At 38.9% G+C, this 19,317-nt stretch overlaps 1 long non-coding RNA gene across 1 annotated transcript in view; it reads left to right on the plus strand.

Moving 5' to 3' along the window:
- The first annotated feature begins 253 nt into the window (after nucleotides 1-253).
- Nucleotides 254-19,317, plus strand: part of LOC138068209 (uncharacterized) — a 166,230-nt gene continuing 147,166 nt past the window's right edge. Inside the window, exon 1 of the long non-coding RNA XR_011142911.1 lies at nucleotides 254-300. This is a non-coding gene — a long non-coding RNA (uncharacterized lncRNA). The remainder of the gene's footprint in view (nucleotides 301-19,317) is intronic.

Here is a 19,317-nt window from a genome sequence, read left to right on the forward strand (position 1 = left end):
CTCATTTTGACCTGCTTCATGAGGTTCAGACTTCTGTATTCACAATATATCATGTTGAATTAATTCCTTTGAGTTAAGGGAAATTTGCCATTATGAGCCATGATTAGTTTAAAAGGCAGTTGTTTCTGTTTTCTTCCTTCTAGAAATTAGAGCTTTCTGTGGTACCTGAACTACTTCAAAACAATCTTGTGTGCTGGGCTTCCAGTAGCAGCTGCTGTTCACTTCTGCTGGGAGCTGCACGTAGGGCTGGTGGGAAGCGGCTGCTCAAGGGCAAAATACATCTGGGAACATCTCATTTAGGTAGAGTATCTGACTACAAATTATAAAGCTGAATTTTGAATGCAATTCCTCACCTTATTCTTTTTTCCTTGTGTATTAATTTTCAGTTAACAATTCTTTAGAGAACAAGGACCTGGACTACAATTTAAAAGCCAATGAAATGCTTTTTACTGACTGCAGTGGGCTTTGGTTTAAACTGTAAATGTATTGAGAAATATTTATTAGTAGGTCTTGTTTATTGCAAATTCATCTAACGTAAAACCAGTAGCCACCTAGCCCAAGTGAGACAGAAGAGTGCATTACTAACCAACTAGAATATCAGCTGGCTGCAGGAAACACCTCTGCTTGTGCAATATGCCCTTCTGAATAGAAAAAGCTTTTCTTGTTAATGTCAGTGTAAGCTGGTAAATATCGAAACATCATATTGGCAGTTTAATTACCTTGGCACAACAGAACCTTTATCCACAAAGTACCCATCACAGGAATGATTCTATTGAAAGGAGACACATTGCCTGCATCAAAGCATTAGCTATAATACATTGGTGGGTAATGTTTAAATTACTACCTGTCAGAAGATGATACCTGTTAAACCTCTTTTAAATCAAGTGGTGAATTACAACAATAGGTTTAGCTGTTTAGTGAAAAGATACGTTAATCTACAACATGATGGAACCTTTTATTTGTATATTTTATAAAGGAACAAACCTATAGAAGATAAACATTTTAAATAAATCACACTGATTACTAGCTTTTCAGATGTTGCCAGCTGTTTGGTAAGAAGCATGTTATTCTCCCGTTGATTCACTAGATGGCAGGACAAGATCACCCTGCTCAGATAGGTAGTACCTAATAGGGTAATCTCAAGGGATGGAAACAAAAAGCTAGTTACAGTGAAATTGAACAATTTGAGATAAAAGGAATAAGAAACTGTTAAAGAGACAGAAAATTTGCTTCCCCTTGATTAAAAACAAAATTTAGATTTTTAAACTGCCATTCCAACAGGTACAATACAGTAATGGCTAAATTACAGACGCTAGAGTGTGAATAAGTGGAGTCTTTATTTCAAAGAGACAGTGGAACACATTATAAAGCAAACAACCTGACAGTAATTTTCTCCTTGTCTGCTTTTAGTGAAGACCCATATGTCTGAATAAGAACTTTCTTCGTTGTCCCTAGCAGCGTCTCTTTCAGATAACTCTCTGTATTCATAACCTTAAAGCTCTGTTGTGAGAAAATGGATCATAAGAAAGAGAAATGGAAATGACCCTTGGGGCCATATTTTCATCTCAGCAACCATAGTGTTAATCCAAAGTAAGTGCAAGCAGCGTCTACCCTATTATGTAATACAGTTCATTCCTTTGTCAATAGAGGATCATTTCCTGTAGTAAATTTTCTAGATACTGTCTAGCACAGCTTTAAATGTCACTAAACAACTAGGTTTCTGGCACTTCCTCTGGAAGACTGTATTACAGACAAAGAAAATGTCAGGGACTTCTGTGACTGCGTTCCAGGATCAAGAACCTGTACAATGTGCTTTCTGCACAACAGTTTTTTTTCCCCCAAGGTCCATGTACGTATCACCACCACATCTGTATCCCACTCTTCATCTTGTTACCAGAACTACTGAGAAGAAAGCAACTTTAAACAGCAAATAGTTTAATTGTGTCAGTATCAGAAAACATATCAGAGTGCACATTTCTAACTCAGATGATACTAGACTGCAAGTTTCTTTGGCTTTCTGAAATTGAAAGATCAACCACCTCACAAGATTTCCACAGAAATGATGAATAAATAATAATCTGGGCAATGACAAAACTGCATTCTGCTACAGTTCAGTGTGATTCCAGATAACAGAACTGGGTAGAAAACGTGGATTTTTCTCTCATAAAAATGCTTAAGAGTACAACAGAGATAGAAAATAACACCAGTGATGCCAACAGCAAGATATGAAGCTATTTCTGTAAAACTACTTTATGTACTGTGAAGTTCTTGGGCCAATAACCTACATTTCAGTAGTTTTCGTATTGCAGGAACATCTGTATGTAAGGTGGAATTTGTAAAGCTGCCTAGGAGATTTGAATGCTTGATTCCTGTTGAAATGAAAATGAAGTTGTGTATCACCATTCCTTACCAAATACTTTTAAGGTTGTTTGTAATGTTGAGTTTTACCCTATTTCTGAATGCTTCTATTCCAATTGAAAGGGTCATATTTATAGATCCGCTTTATTTTTTAGAAGTAAATAATATGGGAAGAAAGGGAAAAATCACAATCTCCAAGTAGGTTTTATCTGCATATAGCTATAGAGCACTATTCTGTTCCTGAAAATCTCCTTTGTCTTCATAGACTATCACATAACTTACATGGAAAAAGCAGGAGATTTGCATATAAATTGATATTTTTCATCATACACACAATTCTTCTGGGCCATATAGAGACTAAGACTTAGACCATAGGTAGGAAAGCAAGCAGTTCAAAGAGAAAACGATTCTGTATTTTGAAAAGACAAAGTGAGTTTCAAACAATCAAAGTAAACATCATAGGAGATATTCTCCTCCACAACAGTTTATAACTCTTTTCTTTCAATTAAAGCTGTCTGATCTGAATCCCTGAAGAACCAAGCTACAGGCAAGATTGTGCTGAGGGCTATGGTAAGGAGGAATGGAGCTGCTTTCTCCTTTTGGCTAAAATAGCCTTTTCCATTCTAGTAATTCATGGATCCTCAGTTTTGCAAGGGCAACTAATTGCATTCAGCAATTCAGCTTCTCCTTAAATGTCCTTAATATCTTGCAAAACCTGTTAGTATAGTAGAGGTAGTCTAAGCGTGGGTACAGATCTGTCCCCTATGCTGCAACCACTGAACAGAGAACTTCTGTTAATTAACCTAAATGTTAGGAAACTTAGTTTTTTTACTGCTTTGGAAACATGTAAATGGTTGGATATGAATGCCATCTGGAGAAAAGACAAACTACCTGTGACCCACCAGACTTGCAGAGAGGAATTCTGAACTGCACACATGTTGAGTGGCAAATATGAATAATGACTCGTGCATAACAGCCCAAGGTTGGACAAGAGGATTGGCATGGCAGGAATGTCCTAAACATTTAGGATATCTGTAACTGCAGTTTTCGTTTGGCTATCAAATGTATGTAGAAAACATGGCAAAAGTCATAAAATCCCCCAGAGTAATTCAGCTCTGTGAGCTAAAAATTTGTTTTCTTGAGTCATTTGAAAGAATTTGATGAGATGAGGGCAACCCAGTCCTGGGTTTAGATAGACAGATAGCTGCTGCCACTGGGGTGGCAAGAGATATGCAGTAGAAATCTGGTAGTCTGGTGTTGTGCTGAGTGGGGTGCTAATGGGGTGGTGAGGCTTTAGCATGCCTGGTCTCCTGCAAGGCAAACGTGTAGAAAATTCATCACAAAGGTAAGGAGAAGACTTGCAGGGGAGAAAAACTGGAACACTTCTGATGTGAAAACTTTGCACTTCCCATTTGAATTTCAAACACCAAGATCATGCCTGAAAGAGACAGGCTTAATGGCCTAAGAAAAGAGTGTGTCTCAGCTATGTAAGCTTAATGTTTATTTACAGTAAAATGGTTAAATAGAAGTCAGAATTTGAATTCAGAAAGGAGTTTACTCTGGACAAATAGTTATTATTTCTGGACAAAGTTACCAGTTGTTTCTATTTCTCTTTTGTATGTGGGTCTGAGAAATGTTCTTCGTATAACCTCATCTTTGACAGGAGATTGTACTGTGCCATTTCTAAATGGAAGATAATATATATGACTATTTACACGATGACTGTGCTATCATTCTCTTTTTGCAGTATTTTTATGGATGTTTGTGATGTTGCTGTTTCTGGATAAACACAAATTTCAGAATGGCAGATATTAATGTTAAGATCTAGGCATTTCTCAGCAAGTTATCCCATTTATTTAGATATGTAGATCTGAGAGCCATGAGCAAATTTTAACAGTTATTAGAAAACAGTCAGAAATATTAAAAATAGCTCCAGAGCCATGGTGGGAACAATTTAGCTGAATAATAATTGATAGGAGCTATAGGAGAAACTATATGGAGTCTTTGTTACAAAATGCACCATTAAGGGAGACTGTATATTATATTATATTGCCATTAAAAAGCAGTTTATTTTTGTCTGTATACCTACAAACTTTTCAGCTTCACTGGGGGCTAGTTCTTAACATACAGGGGAGTTCAGCTTTTGTTCTACAAAGTTAGAAATAGATTTCTTTTTATTTGATCTGTTATGTGGAAATGACAACAGAGATCTAACATAGGAAAATCTGTCATTTTTATAAGAGGGTATAACTTGAGAAACTCTTGGCCAAATTAAGACCAACTTCTTATAATATACCAAAGGCATAGCAGTTTTGAAGGTAACTGAATAAAACTTGTGAAATGTTGGTAGTAAGTTTTCTTGCAACTACAAAAACCTAAAAGCTTTAAAATGTTATTTCTTTGGAAATCTGTAATTTGATCAATTAGCTATTTTAATCTGATAAATTAGCTGTTTTATGTTAATAAAAGGACTGAACCGAATCCCAGGTAATAGCTCTTACTTTTACTGCTGTGCAAATACAGGGATTTCAGCATACTTTGAAAGACCAATTCTGAATAGAAAGATCTGGTGCACTTTTAGGTAGACTCACTATCCTAACCGCCCTATATACAGAAACACAAACTCATACCTGCAGTAAACAATAAGCGTTGATGATTAAAGAACATAAGAAACACATTTTTGATGTTCTTGTGGGGGAAGGTGCTATGTGCTCTAGATAGTTTTGAGTGGTGTGTGTGCTGCTAGCCAGCCCGTGTGTACTGATGGGGCAGCTGGTTCTTGCCTGACTCTCTAACAACTGAGTCCAGCATGTCCACTTGCCTTGAGTGACAAGGCTAACTTGATTTTCTTCGCCATATTTGGGCACCAGTCTTCAGGAAATGTACAGGAATGTACCTTTGAAACTTCCACTCCTTTTCTGTATTTGGTTTAAATTAGCCAGCAGATTCAAAGATTATAAGCAGGGAATAGACAGCACAATCACAGAAGCCTTATTTTGTTAAGAAGTCAGGCTCAAAAAAGCTAGCAAATTGATTCAATGATAATTTAAGAGTATAACGAAAAAACAGTTTAAAGGCCTTAAATTTAGAGGATTTAAAACCTTTATCCTTTTCACTTGCTCAGTTTTCCAGCTTTTTTCCTAATAGAACTTTCTTGTAGCTTGCCTTAGAGATTAACAAAAAGTTATCCCTCCTAGGATTTATTTGGCAACATGATCTAGCAGGAACACAGAGTATCTGTCTCTAGTTCTCCTCTGCTATGAGAAAGTCACTTCATCTCTTTTTCTTCAAATGGTGATAAATGGTTGTGATCTTCTTTGTAAATATTTTATTTATGACTAGTCCTTTATAAGAATCAAAAATTGTTGTATTGCTCCTAGAGAAGGTTATGGAGCTCCATCCAACAGTACCCTCCTCTGAGAGGTTGAGACACCTATTGTATGAATACTGGCACTTAAAAAATCCTGAAGCTCCTTCTAACCTTTCTGTGCATGGTTCTATTATTTAATGGCAAAAAAATACAGCTGACCAGAGGAAGAGCAAATCTGATAGTAGAGATAGCTGGCCAGCTAAGGTTGGCAGGCTCTGATTTTCTTGTTTTGGCTAAATCAGGAATCAACTACCTTATTTTTTTTTCTTTTTTAAAGTTCCAAAAGGTCATAATTGGACACTGGTGTCTAGCAGCTATACTACTTGAAGTCATACAGAAGAAAGAATACAAGCTGCTGAAATGTCCATCTTCCTTATCTCATGCTTTGCAGTTGGCCACTGCTTGGTGAGGGACTTGGCTGTTTCCCCATCAGGGAAATTTTGTGCTCTAAGGCCCCTTAACACATGGACCTTCAGGTGGGAGAAGTAGTGGGACACTGACTATTTTCATCTTTGCAGCCTTTCGCTAATTCCTGATTCCCTTTTTGTTCACTCTCCAGCAGGTCAAAGGGTTGGGGAGAGAGAGAGAGTTTGCCTCACAGCTCTATTTAGACCTAGGCCTGGTTAGTAGAAATAGCATTCTTCACAGTTGCAGGATAATGTAACATCATAAATAGAGCTATCAAGATTGTCAGGCAGCCTTTGTGGTTGTCAGAGCGGTGATGTTAAAAGAAAAGGTTTTTTTGTTGTGGTTTTTTTTTTTTCCCCCTAATAGCTTTCCTCAAACTGTCAGGAGAGCACCTGGTGAAATGAAGCCTTGCTTTTGCCATGCAGCTTTTGTTCTCAGAGATGGCTTAAGTAATAAATATGATGAAATAATTACATAGAAAAATAACAACTTCATTTCCATCAGAACGTTAAAGGAGTGGTTGTGATTCTTCAAAATGTCTTGAATACTTGAGGAAATAATTACAGCCGGGCTACGGCTGAACTACTCTATGCAATATCCCAATATCTGTGGGTAGCAGAGGCTGTGTAGTACCTGAAGAAGCAGGGGGAGTGAACATTTGATGCTCAGGCTAATTACTCTGGAAATGGTTGAGTGGGAATGAATCACCTCTCATCTCATTAGCATTCAGCAGCACAACGGCTGGATAAAAAGGAAACAAACACTTGGAATTGCAGAGAGACAAAAAGGGCCAGTTTTTTCTGTTGGTGTAAGTCAGGGTGGTTTTACAGGGAATTCGCTAGAGCTTAAAGTGATTTATGCCTGCTGAGGACCTAGCCTTAAAGAAGCAGCTAGAGTAAAAGTTTCTTTTTAAGGGACTGTGAGGTCTCTCTGGAATCTCTGCAAAATCAAGCACTGAGCTTCTGGCTGCCAGGGGCCTGCACACATCTGTGTCTGATTTATCAGTAAACAGATCATTTGGTTATTGTTTTCTAGCAAGTAACTGTATTTTTCTACAAAGGGAGAAAGGGAGGACCATAAGACTCCTTTTATCATTTGCTGTGGCCCTTAACGTTAAGTCCTCAATCCTAACCCCCAGAGCTATCTGTTCTTAATTCTCCCCATGGGGAGACAGGAGGTGGTTGTGGCTAATGATACAGCAAGGGTGAAAACATGGTGCTTAATATAATCACTAACTGCAGCTATTTTGTACCTTATTATCTCCACCACAGGTTTTACATTTCATGAAGATGACTGCAGCCCCCTCCATCTTTCTGTGTTATCTCCTTCCTGCTAGCTACAAGATGCCATAGGAATGCAAGGGTACTAGGGTGAGTGAGAAATTCGAGCTTGGTGTCAGAGCTGCTGTAAGCCCTCTGGGATAAAGGTACAGAGATTTTTATGATTTTGCTTCTCTACCATGCAGTTGTCTGGTGGTAGAACAGGTCCATAAGACTAGGTATCTCTTTCGTCTCTACCGTTGTATGCATACAGAGGCCAGGAAAAAAGGGTCTGGTTTTGTGGCTGGAGCTTCTGCCTGCTACCATGAGTAACAATGAATAGTTAACTGTCCCTATAGATTGGGGAAGCCCTCTTGCTTTGACCTGCTGCACTACTGACAGGCACAGTTTGGCATAAGCCAAAGAATTTGCACTATGCTGGAGGCAAGAGAAATCTCAACTGTTTGTTTTTAACAGTATTCAGCAATATTTCTGTTTTCTTAAGCCGACTCAGGATTGAAGCCCTTTGGAAGTTTGTTTTGGGTAGCTTGGAGTAGCTTTCTAGTTCCTTAACAGTTACTGTTTCTCAGTGTGCTAAAGATTTAGATAGAACATGTGCAGATATTGTACACTGCGGGGGCAGAGTGTTGCTGTTAGTGTGAGATACAGCAGCCGAATAAATCTGATTTATAGCATAGAAGGTCACAGCAAGGGACATGGAAGTATGGCAGGCATCATTATTGTCCCAGGAGAAAAAAACCTTGCTCTGCCACAGCTTATAGTGGTAAACGCTTTGTTAGCAAAATATAGAACGTTTCTTACACGAGGGTAAGGCAATGATTTTTTATGGATGTTTTCTTGCTGGGGAGTGAGGTGTGATATGTGTGTATGCTTCTGGGGCAATGGACTTTTCATTTCCTGAGATGCAGCCAGTTTGCACATGGCTAACAGAAGAGAGACAGTTCTGCTCTCTTATATACGTTTGAGATTTTTGGGGCATTTTTCTCTTTCCTCCCCTTCCTTCCCCTCCTCGTTCCTGAGTATCTGTCTTGCCTTCATTTTGTCTGAAAGCAACTTCTTGATTTAAAATATGTCTTTTCTGAGTGAAACCTTGATGGTAGTATAACCTCGATTTTTAGTTAACTTTTGAGAAGGAAATGGGAACCGGAAGGTGAGGGAAGGGTTTTAACTAGGCAGGGAAGGAAGACCCTGTTTTAAGTGGTTTCAGAAACAGATTGGCCTGGTTTTTAGTAGAAACACTTGACGTTTACTTCATGTCTTAATGCTGCAAAAGGCCTCTTTCAGGAGGAATACTACCTGCTTGACTACTGTTTAGGCTTTTGTTGCTGCTTGTAGAAGTTAGATTTTGGTTCTGATGCTGTCCAGTTTCTTTTTCACTTACTGTCATCAGAGCTCTAGAGTGTTTTAGTGTTTGTGTTGTTGATTTGTGGCTGCAGAATAGCAATTTCTTCTGACGTGGATATGTACGAGGAAGATGATTCTTACTATCAGGTGTCCATCTGTCATTTGATGCACAGGTGTGTATTTTCTTCAAAGACATGTATTTGCAAAAATATGTTTGCATGAAGATCATTCCTCTCCTTTGAAGATATTTTTGTCCCATTTGGTTTGTCTTCTGGGGTAACGGGTATGCACAATATTTGTAGAGAGGTGAAGTGACTACTACAGAACAAGGAGAATGTGCCAGTGAAGTGTTCATATAGTTGTCATGCAAGCTTGGAGATCGACTTAAATAACCAGTTACATATCACATGTAACACAAATTAGCAATATATATGACAACACAAGAACCCGTGCATTAGAATTCAGTAAACACTGTTTGAAAACAAAGTAAATGGGTCAGTCTGTCGCTAAGAAGAACAATCACTAGCACAGAAATGGCTGAAAATATATCAGATTTGTTGTTCACAGAGAATGTTTGCCCTGTTTCAATCTTCTCTCCTTGGGCATGCAACTCCCATTAATGGATATTTATGGAAATTTAATGCACATTCAGAAATGAACATCCTCCTTGAACTCAGCGACTGTATCCTTCAGCAGGATGCAGTCTAATACAGAAGGCCTGTCACTGCTGGCTAGTGAGCTCTGACCAGTTCTTCCCATCATCAGATAAAATTCTCTTCACTTCTTTACTTAATATTTTGCACGTTATGCATTAGTACAATACTGTCACTCATTGAACAATGGGAAAGAGGCTTAAAAAAAAAAGGTGACTGTAACTGGTATTACTTTATTAATAGGGAAGCAGAACTTTGAATTCCAAACTCCCTCTACTTTTTTTTTCTTTTCTCTTGTGACTGTATGCAACATCCACTGCTACTTTAAACTCCACAGGGGAAATGATGAATGGTGGATATGGAATTTACATCAGGTACCTGCTGGATCATGAAATAATAAAAGAGTTGGGGTGCAATGAATAGGACACCAGGATAAAATTAGGAAGATCTGAAAGACAGGTCATCTTCTGAGCTTGTTAATACTTAGAAGGTGTGCACTGCATTCAGTAAGGTTTTGTACCTCAGTCTTTTGGGTATTATTTCCTTATAGAGGGGACATATAATGTTTTAGCTGCAGTATGCAAATGTAGGTGTCTCAGGACTGAAGCCAGAAGCAATGAATCAGCAAATTGATGTCTGGCCAGTAAACTGGGATTAGTCTCTAAGTTAGTAAAGTAAATATAGACATACTCTTTTTCTGTTACGGTTATATAGTATGTAGCAGAGGGAATCTCAGTCCCTGGCACCTAGATGCAACTACATTCCAAATAAATCATGAAGCACATAATCTGTGGATGTAGGTGGTTTGTTGTTGTTGTTGGATTTTTTTGGTAGAACAGGGCAGTTCAGTGTTATGATTAAAACTGAAAAGACAGAGAGCAAAAATATGTAACAGTGCAAATATGTGGAAAACTAGAAACGCTAGAACATTTCAAAACTTGTTTAAGTCACTTGGAACCAGCTCGGTATTCATAGCTCATGGATTTTGCTGAGCTTGTCAAACATAAAGAAACGATGTTTAAAACCTTGATGGTGAAGGAGCTGGAAATTGCTAGACGGTATAGTAGTTTCACGCGTACAGAGTCACATCCCTTTAACGACTTTCTTATCTAAAATCTCTTTTGATAGTTCATCAAACTGATTGTTGGGTTCCAAATATAGTCTTAAATTTGGCAAGAGCATCTTACGTTTCTGTGACTCCAAAGAACATTTGTTTCTATTTGTTCTAAATCAATAGTGCATATAATTAGAGAATATGTTGTGGGAAGGAAGGTATCCTTGGCTTTTTTCCACTAAAATGGGGAAATGAATGACTCTCCTTTTGACAGTTTTTACTTTCTATTTTGTTGGAGGGGAAATGGTAGTACAGCATGAGATCTGATAAAACTGAAATGGGAGAATAAAAAACTAGGTGTGGAATGCAACATATTTTATGCTGCACTTGAAGGAATGTTTAATAACTCTTGAGAAGAATGTGAAATGAAGCATGGTCTGGTGGTTAGCTCAAAGGACTGAGTCAGGTCTCTTTAGCCTCTGTTTCAGCGTGGCAGTGACTTTCTCTCTGACCTTGGGCCACTTGCTTGGGTGCATGAAATTAGGGACTCAGCCTCTCTACTCCTTCAAGTTCATACATATTGGCTGACTCCTGTAATCACACAGAATCACACAGAAGCCAGTCCTCATGGCCTAAATGTGCAGAAATATGTGTGTTCTATGGTGGTTCTTAGTGTATGACAAACTGCTAGGAGTTAGTGCTATCCCTGTCTATATTATACTTTCACCAGTGGGGATTCAGGTAACCAGAGAAGTATCACAGAGAAGGGGGAGAAAGTGTTAATCCTGAGTGGTAATAGGTTGAATGTCCTAAAACTTGTGTACTTACAAATCTGTTATCATGTAGATTCTATAGTTTCTGGGCTGTGCTCAAAACTACTGGAATAAATTTGGAAAAAAATTCAGCAGATCTCCATCTATCAGCTTTTGAAGGCTTCACAGAGACTCTTCTTTGCTTCACAGAGACTATACTCCTTATAGCTGTGCATCTGATCTGGGATTTTTGAAATTAGTTCAATCTTCCTATTGCTTTCAGTGAGCCTGGCTGAAACCCTATAGGCAAACTGTTTGTGCAGATGAAACAGTATCGAGCTCCTGGATCCTAGTCTTGCAAATTTACCATTAAGTTACATCTTGTAGACCTTGGAGGGAGGTGACATGCAAGGAAACGTGAGAGAAGAGACTGTTGAGAATTGCTGGAGATACTGCATTTTCATCCCCTTCATAGGGCAGTCGGAAGTGATGTTAAAGCCCAGAGGAGATTGACAGGTATTGACAGTAACTCACAAAGCCATCCTAAACAAGCTTTCAGTTCTGACTGAAATGTTTTCATTGCTGCAGATCTTCCTGAATTATAAGAAACTTGTAGCATACATACGTAGAAGGCCAACATTTAAAAACACATTTAGAAAGCACCATAATTATCAGAGTGTAAATGGCCAGCTATTGTGATGGATGGTTTCAAGTAGACTGAACCTCTGAAGTGACACACCTAGGTTGCTAATCCCGTTTACAGGAGAATGACATTGAAACTGCTGTCTCCTGTCCACACTTGCACATCCAGAATTTTATTATTTCAGAAATGTGCTGTAAGATCTCCTAGGAAGAAACTGGATTAAACGTTGTTCTGGGGTGAAACATGAGGCATTATCATCTCCTCTTTTAAAATCTTTCACTACTCTCAAGACTTTAGCATGGACTTACATTTAGGAAGTCTGGATGCCAGTGAAGGCAGTTCACGTTTTCTACAGACAGTGACAGACAGTATATTCTCAATCAACTCACTCAGGTCAGAGTTCAGCTTTCATCCTTGCCTCTGGTCAGAGACTGGATGACATCCTGAACAACTGGTTCCTTGTGGTTTATGATGCCAAGTGACAGCGGAGTAGTTTATATAATCTACAGCCTTTAATTGCTTGGAGAGGAGTGCAGCTGACAGTGTTTGATAAGTCATTCGTGATAAAAGAATAATCGCTACAGAGAAGTGGAGCTGAAGAAGCTGTAATACAGGATACAAATAGCTGTTGTGTTTATTCTGAGTGCTCTAACTGTTTAAGTCTGACCTGGAGATGCACAGTGAAAAGAATGAGAAAACAGGAACATTGCTGCCACCCATACAGGTCTCTATCAAAAGGAAACCCAGCTTTTCTGGACTTTATGAGAAAGAAGTGCTGTGTTGAAATTTTCTTATGAATTAACTTTCCTAGTGTGAGTAGGCATATGTGTATATAAACATCAATAAAGAGTATCAGCACTTGCATAATACATTACAAACATGAACTAGACATAATAGCTTCATAAAGTGGAAACTAAGGCGAAGATGTTAAATGTCTACTCCTTGTTTACGCTAAAGTCGTGTTCCTGTCACAGGGGTATAGATGTCAAAATTGGTGCCAAAGACGTTGTATTACTGTCTTTGACTTCATTTCCTTTTGTGTTATGCCGTTTGCCCTCTTCATAGCAAGATGCTACTCTGCTCAGGAGACAAACCAGGCATCCAGAGGCCAGCAAAGAGCTTGCAGTGTACATATAACAACAGTCACAGCAGTCCCTGAGACACTTCTGCTAGGCTTGACATAAACTGGACTTGAGTTATGCCAAAACTGAGACTTTCACCAGTTGTTCTATGAGGTCAGAGGGCAGGTGCTTAACCAGCAGGACTTTGACTGTTGAAAACAAACTGTGAGAAGCTTTTAGGCTTTATGGTATTCTAGGCTAATCTTGAATTTTATAGGGAAATCTCTCAAAAATATTATCTAAAGGTGAAGTATTACTTGCAACATTGAAATATCCCTGAAAGTTTACAGTTGGATGTGAGGATGGAAAGCTAGGTCTGTGTGTCCTTCTATTGCTTAAGAGAAGAGTTAGATTTTCACTAATACAGGTACTGCTTCTTAATTATAAATCCTGCATGGGTAGTCCAGAGATGCCTTTTCCCACTACTAGGAATTATCCAATAGTTCTGATGCCATTTAGGGATCTGGCTACAAAGCACAGGGATATGGAATGAGGTCTGGCTGGCAGTGCTTTCTTAACGGTGCTTTAGGCAAGTGGGGTTGTAACAAGATATCAGTGAAGTACAGTGAAATCTTGCTTTCTTCCAATAACGCTCAAAAGACAAATTCAGAACGAGCTGTATCCTCCTCTGTTTTTACCTAGAGCAAAACTGCCATTGATATTTGAAGGACAAAAATGCGGAATACATGGACCAAAACAAGTGATGATGAATGCAGCTGACAAATTCAAAGCTGGAATATTTATGAATGTTTGCTCCAGATATGAAAGTATACATATTTGAATAGAGATCAGAAGTCAAAAATGTGGTAGTAAGGGGTGTGGAATAAGGCGAATCATGACTCAAATTTGGGCTCTTTTTGTCATAGTTGGTGAGAAAGAGGGGCTCTGTAAACCTCAGACCTGCTTATGCCCTGCTGCAGACGCTGCAGAACACAACCTAGCTGTGTTTCAAGAGCTACTGTGCCTTGCTCAGTGTATATGCGTGGGCAGGAAAGACTGTGCCTCAGAAGATGCAATGTTCACAGTAGTAATGCTGAGATTTTGGGAAATCCTCCTTTCATAGGACATCCTAAAGAGGCTGCTATAACTCAAGGCTCCAAGAGTCTCTCCAGCTTCTGGATCAACCAACAGCTAATAAACGTCTGCACGCTCTTCTCCAGACAGATGCAAGCTTACCCTGCCAAGAAGCCATATAACTGCATCAAGCCTGGGCCTGATCTCAAGCTAGTATGAGAGACTGTTGAGAGGCAGCTTTATTAGTGAGAGATTTAGAACATAACTTCTGGCAGACTCAGAGACGGGTGAAACAACTTCACTTTTGCCTTTTAAAGACACCTCTGCGCACTTTCCTTCCAGGCAGAAAGATGACCTGTATCTCTTACCTTGTGTTTCTGAAGAGTGTACCCTATAGTGTGTCTGGCCTGAGCTGCTTTGGGTATTCCTATTCACATTTCCTCTCAATTTAAGTAAGTGCACTTCCCCCTCTCCCCCAGTTGTTTGCAATCTAAGAACTCTGTTTAAGAGCATAGCCAGGATCTTCAGATTCTGAATTATTACTCTGAACAAACCTTGGAGATGAAGGATACTCTGCGTTTGGAAGGGATGGTTTTTACATGTTTGTATTTTTGGAAAAATATGAGAAGCAGCAGAACAAAATCAACTGGATTCAGAGCAAAGGGAAAAACAGAGGCACTCTCCTCTGAGAATATGAATGATAAAAGTGTGATGGGCAGGTCAGGATCATGGCAAACACTTAACAAAAATGGTATTTTTAGATGCTCTTATGAGCTTAGCATTTAAGATTTATGCTGTGCTCCTTCCCCTGTGAATTTCAAAATATTTCTCAAGGGCAGAGAAGTGTTATTCCTATTCCGTACCTGGGTAAGCTGATGCAGAGAGGTGGAGGCTGAGGTTTCAAACTTAGTTGTCTAACTGAAAATCTCTTGTGGGAGTTGTGGATATTTAGCATCTTCTCAAACTGCTTCAGACCTGTTCAAGTGAAAGACTGTTAACTTGCACAAGCGTTAGAGCAGGTGTTTATTTGGGTGCCTGACAAACAGGCAATGGAATAATTTGACCAAAGTTTTGTCATTCCAATTCAACCAGCTTCTCCAACGAGCTTTATTCCTTTCCTAGCAATGCAAAAGTATTACCATTATTGAACTAAGAAAAGGCTCTGTGTCCCACCAGACTTAGAGTTGGTAAAATGGAAGATGCTTACATTAATGAAAATCACCTGGCAGCAATTAAAACAATACTTTCTAAGCAGAATAGCTGAACATGCCATTGATTTAAACCTTGGCAGTGACTGTTTAGCTGGATTTACAGGAAGCTTCATATGACATTTCATTAGTATCACAGTGAATTAACTTTATAGTGGTGTAGTGCTTAATCCAATTTAGGCTTGGTATTATTAATGATACTGTTAGGGAAATAGTTTTTAAGGCAATTAAACAGCAGTATGTAATGTTGCCAAGCATCACTACTGATATCCGATGGCATCACAAAATAACACATTTTTAAAAGGGAACTGAAAATGGAAAGATAGCACTTCCTGATGATTTAATCCTTTGCATTTGGAAGGCTACCAAGCCACATAAAAATCCATTCTAGAAGGTATACTTTCAAGCCAGCATAAGTAAATACATTTGTCCTTCTGCTTGCTAGCAGCTTGAGCCACATGCAGTGCATGCGTTAACTTCAGCAAATGTTACTTTGTTTTAAAAAAGGGGGAAAAGAAAACATATATTCTTGTCTCCAGTGTAAAATATAATGGCAGATTAGGAAAAATAAAAGCCGTAAAAATGGAATATTGTTAAATATTAGAATACCCAGGCTAAAGTAATCTCTGGCAATCTCTGGCAGCAAACTCGCAATATTTGTGTCATGTCTGCATGTTCATAGATAGCTGGAGCCCAAAACCGATTCAATGCAGGCAGAAGGAAAGCCTCATCAACAGAGTGTATGGGGTGTGTAGGGCTCTGACTCAATGATTTCTGGAGAGTTACCTCAGAAAGAGGTTACTGTTTATGGCTGCATGTCTTTCCCTTCTTTCAAATTTTGCTTTCTCCACAAAAAAGGCAGTAGAATGCTCTTCGTTCAGTCACCGCACAGTTCATAGCTTGTATTACCTGGAGCTGAATTGGTGCTGATTTAAGTTGATGCACAAAGCGGTGAACTTCAGGATATGAGGAAGCAGATGCATGGTGCCATCTGTCACTTTTTCAACAACGGCAGTAACCTAAGGCAGTGGGTTGGGCAATAGTTAGGGTCAAGAGCTTCTTTAAAAATCCAGTCTGAGTCAAGAACTGAAGGCCACAGTTTGATCTCTCTTTTTAACTATTCTTTTCCTCTCTTTCCTTTCTTCCCCCAACTGTTTCAGTTGGACCTTCTTAATCAGGCCACTGGGTAGCCAAAGTATTGAAGTGTCAGCAGCTTCCCTACATAAAATGGGCCTATAATCTTTTATTTTATTTTCTCTTTTATAATTTTGTCAGAGTCAATAACTCTGTAAATCTGTTGCACGTGGAAATAAGTAGGAGTCCTAGATTTCTAGAGAATATCTTTGGGATAGAGAATTGGCTTCTTTACTTGTATCTAATAGCTTTGTTCAGCAGGAGGTGCCCAACCCAAAACTCACTGAAACTGATTGAAACCTTGCTGCTGATTTGATTCTTTTGGGTTCAGGAAAGATACCAAGCCTTTAGTGGTTTTTTTTTTTTTAAATGATATAATTGATTTATATGAGGTAAAACAAGACATGATACTGTAGGCCTCCTTCAATCAAAATACCTGCTCACATCAACTGTAATGTTCCCTGATTCAGGACAGCACCCATAATTACCCATAACAGCAAAGAACTATGAATTGGACCAAGAGAAGTGACAAGGGTATTTTAAGAGATCGTAAAATTCCCATTTCCAGGCACTGTTGTGTTAATGCCCCACGACCAATAACCCATATCACCATATACAAGATTGGGTGCTTATTAAATTGTATTTTAAAAAGTGGGCTGCATTGTATGGTGGTTTGGCTAAGAGATCCTGCGTTTCTGTGTTGCTCTGGTGTGATCTTAATCTTGCTCATTGCCTCAAACTCAGGTACTTTAAGTTCAGGGGAAAAAAAAAATTTTAAGTTTTAAGCAACAAGCTATGGGTTCTTTTGAGACAATTTCTTTTAGGATCTTGCTGGGTTTTGGTTTAGTTGAAATCCCATTCTGTGTTACTGTTGGGCATACAGCATTCTGTAGACAGGTTTAAATGATACTGCCAGTTCTGAAGATGATTCTTGTGCTAGTCCTATTGCTAATTTTTTCTCCTTGGTATCTTTAGTAAGGACAAAGTACTTTTCATTTTTATTTTATGGCATGAAAAATGCAGTAAGGGAAGGAAATAACATGTCTACACCCTTTACACTGCAGTATTTTACTGTCTAAGCTGATGTGATAAAGACGTGTACTGTATCGCATCATTTAATAACATTTCCATACAATGATATTGCATATTACAAGTGGGTGGGCCCTTCTGCCTGTTCGATTTTGCGTAGACACACTAATTTGTGTGTTTTGTGAGTATGTATTTATTTATTTAAATTATGGAACAGAGGCTTCTTCTATTATTTAATATAAGTGTTCACAAATGCTGTGACTTAAATTTGGTTGCTGATACTGACAGGAACTTACAAGGCCTAAATGGCAAGTTCAAAACAGGCAGAAGGTGATGGTTATTCACATAATGTGAGGCTAAAACACTCCCTACTGAAAGATGTTGTGACTTCTAAAAGTTTGCATGTATTAAAAATGTAGACTCATTACTGTCTTAGACCAAAAGTCCCTTAAGAACCACCCAGTGCAAAGAAAGCACCTCTGATTGGGCAGTCTCTGCAGCACAAATCACTCCAAGAGACTTAGAGGATGTTTCAATAAATATTTTTCACTTTTCCATCCTTTTTCGTAGGCATCTCCTGTGTTTTGGACTGGCCCCGTCTGACTGCTCATCAGACTGCTGTTATTATGTTCTTTATGGCGTAACTAAACTGAAGAGGGAAAACCATATAGAATGTGTATTTAAACCAAAAAGAACCAACCAAACTTACAGCTGGAAATTAATGAAACTGATCGTTCTTCCCAGTTCAAAGGCCCTCTAAAATCTGATGCAGGCTGCGTTTACCCTTGTTACGTATGCCGCTGTGTAGGCAAGTATGAAGTACCATTATTGTAAGAGTGTTGTGGTCTGTGCTCACTTCCGCTAGTGTATTTGATGACATCAGCTGCAATCATCAATAATATAGCCTTGAGAAGGTTAAGCCAGGTACTTTGGGTGGAGTTTTTGTCCATGAAATAATCCCAAGGGAAGTGGAATTAAGTACAAACTCTGAAGGAAGGGATTCTCGGAGGGCCTGATTCAACTCTGGAACCTGCAGATGCTCTCTTCTGCTCCCAGTGTATGGAGTTAAATTGGTTAACGTGGAGTTTTTTGTGAAGGGGGTATTTTAGAGAGGAAGTAGAGCAAGTAAGGAACTTAAACTGCCATAACAGCAGCACAAGAATCTGCAAGCTATGCTAAACTAGGCTATGCTAAACTAAGCTACGCAATAGGGCTGAGGGTAGCCTTGTGCATCAAGGAGCAGAATTTGGCCTTCCAAAGCCCCCTTCCTTTGATGAGCAAAAGTCTGCACAGCCAAAGTGTCAGCCTTAAAGGTGATGGCAATTCTGTCACGGTTTGTACTAAACGTCCTGATTTCTTTGAAAATACAGCTTTTATCAGCACAAAAGTCATCATAATACAAGGTGAGTCCTTAAGTGAGCTGAAATAAATATTCCATTAATAACTGTTAATTACCATATCAGTAGAGCACAATAACTGTATCCGATTTTATATCACTCAAAGAAACACCACTTCCCTTCTTTGTAGAGTGTTTCCTTTCTTTGAAAGTCGAACCCTCATGTTGAAGGCAGCAGTGCTGAACAACATGTTGAACCAAACTGTGCAGTTACACCCCATGTATATGTGTTGACCTCATTGGAGGTATATGGGATGTGCGTGAGGGTAAAATCTAGCCGTCAGCCTTGGACTTGGGGAATTCTCCTTTTGTAAATTCAATTCTCAGGTACACTAATTCCCCTCTACTTTTCCCAGGGAGGTCTGTGGTCTGTGGTTGATTTAAGGGTGGGAAATTGTTGCAGCCTGTTGCCAATGTGGCCAAAGAATTTATGAATCTGGAGTCCCTGGGCAGTTATAGAATCCTAAAAATTGCAGATGGAAAGGGACTAAAGTGTATCATTCAAATACACGTGCCAAAGCAGGATTGTTTTGTGCAGTTTATTCTCCAGTGC

The sequence above is a fragment of the Struthio camelus genome, chromosome 9 (assembly GCF_040807025.1).
Source record: "Struthio camelus isolate bStrCam1 chromosome 9, bStrCam1.hap1, whole genome shotgun sequence".
Taxonomy (NCBI): domain Eukaryota; kingdom Metazoa; phylum Chordata; class Aves; order Struthioniformes; family Struthionidae; genus Struthio; species Struthio camelus.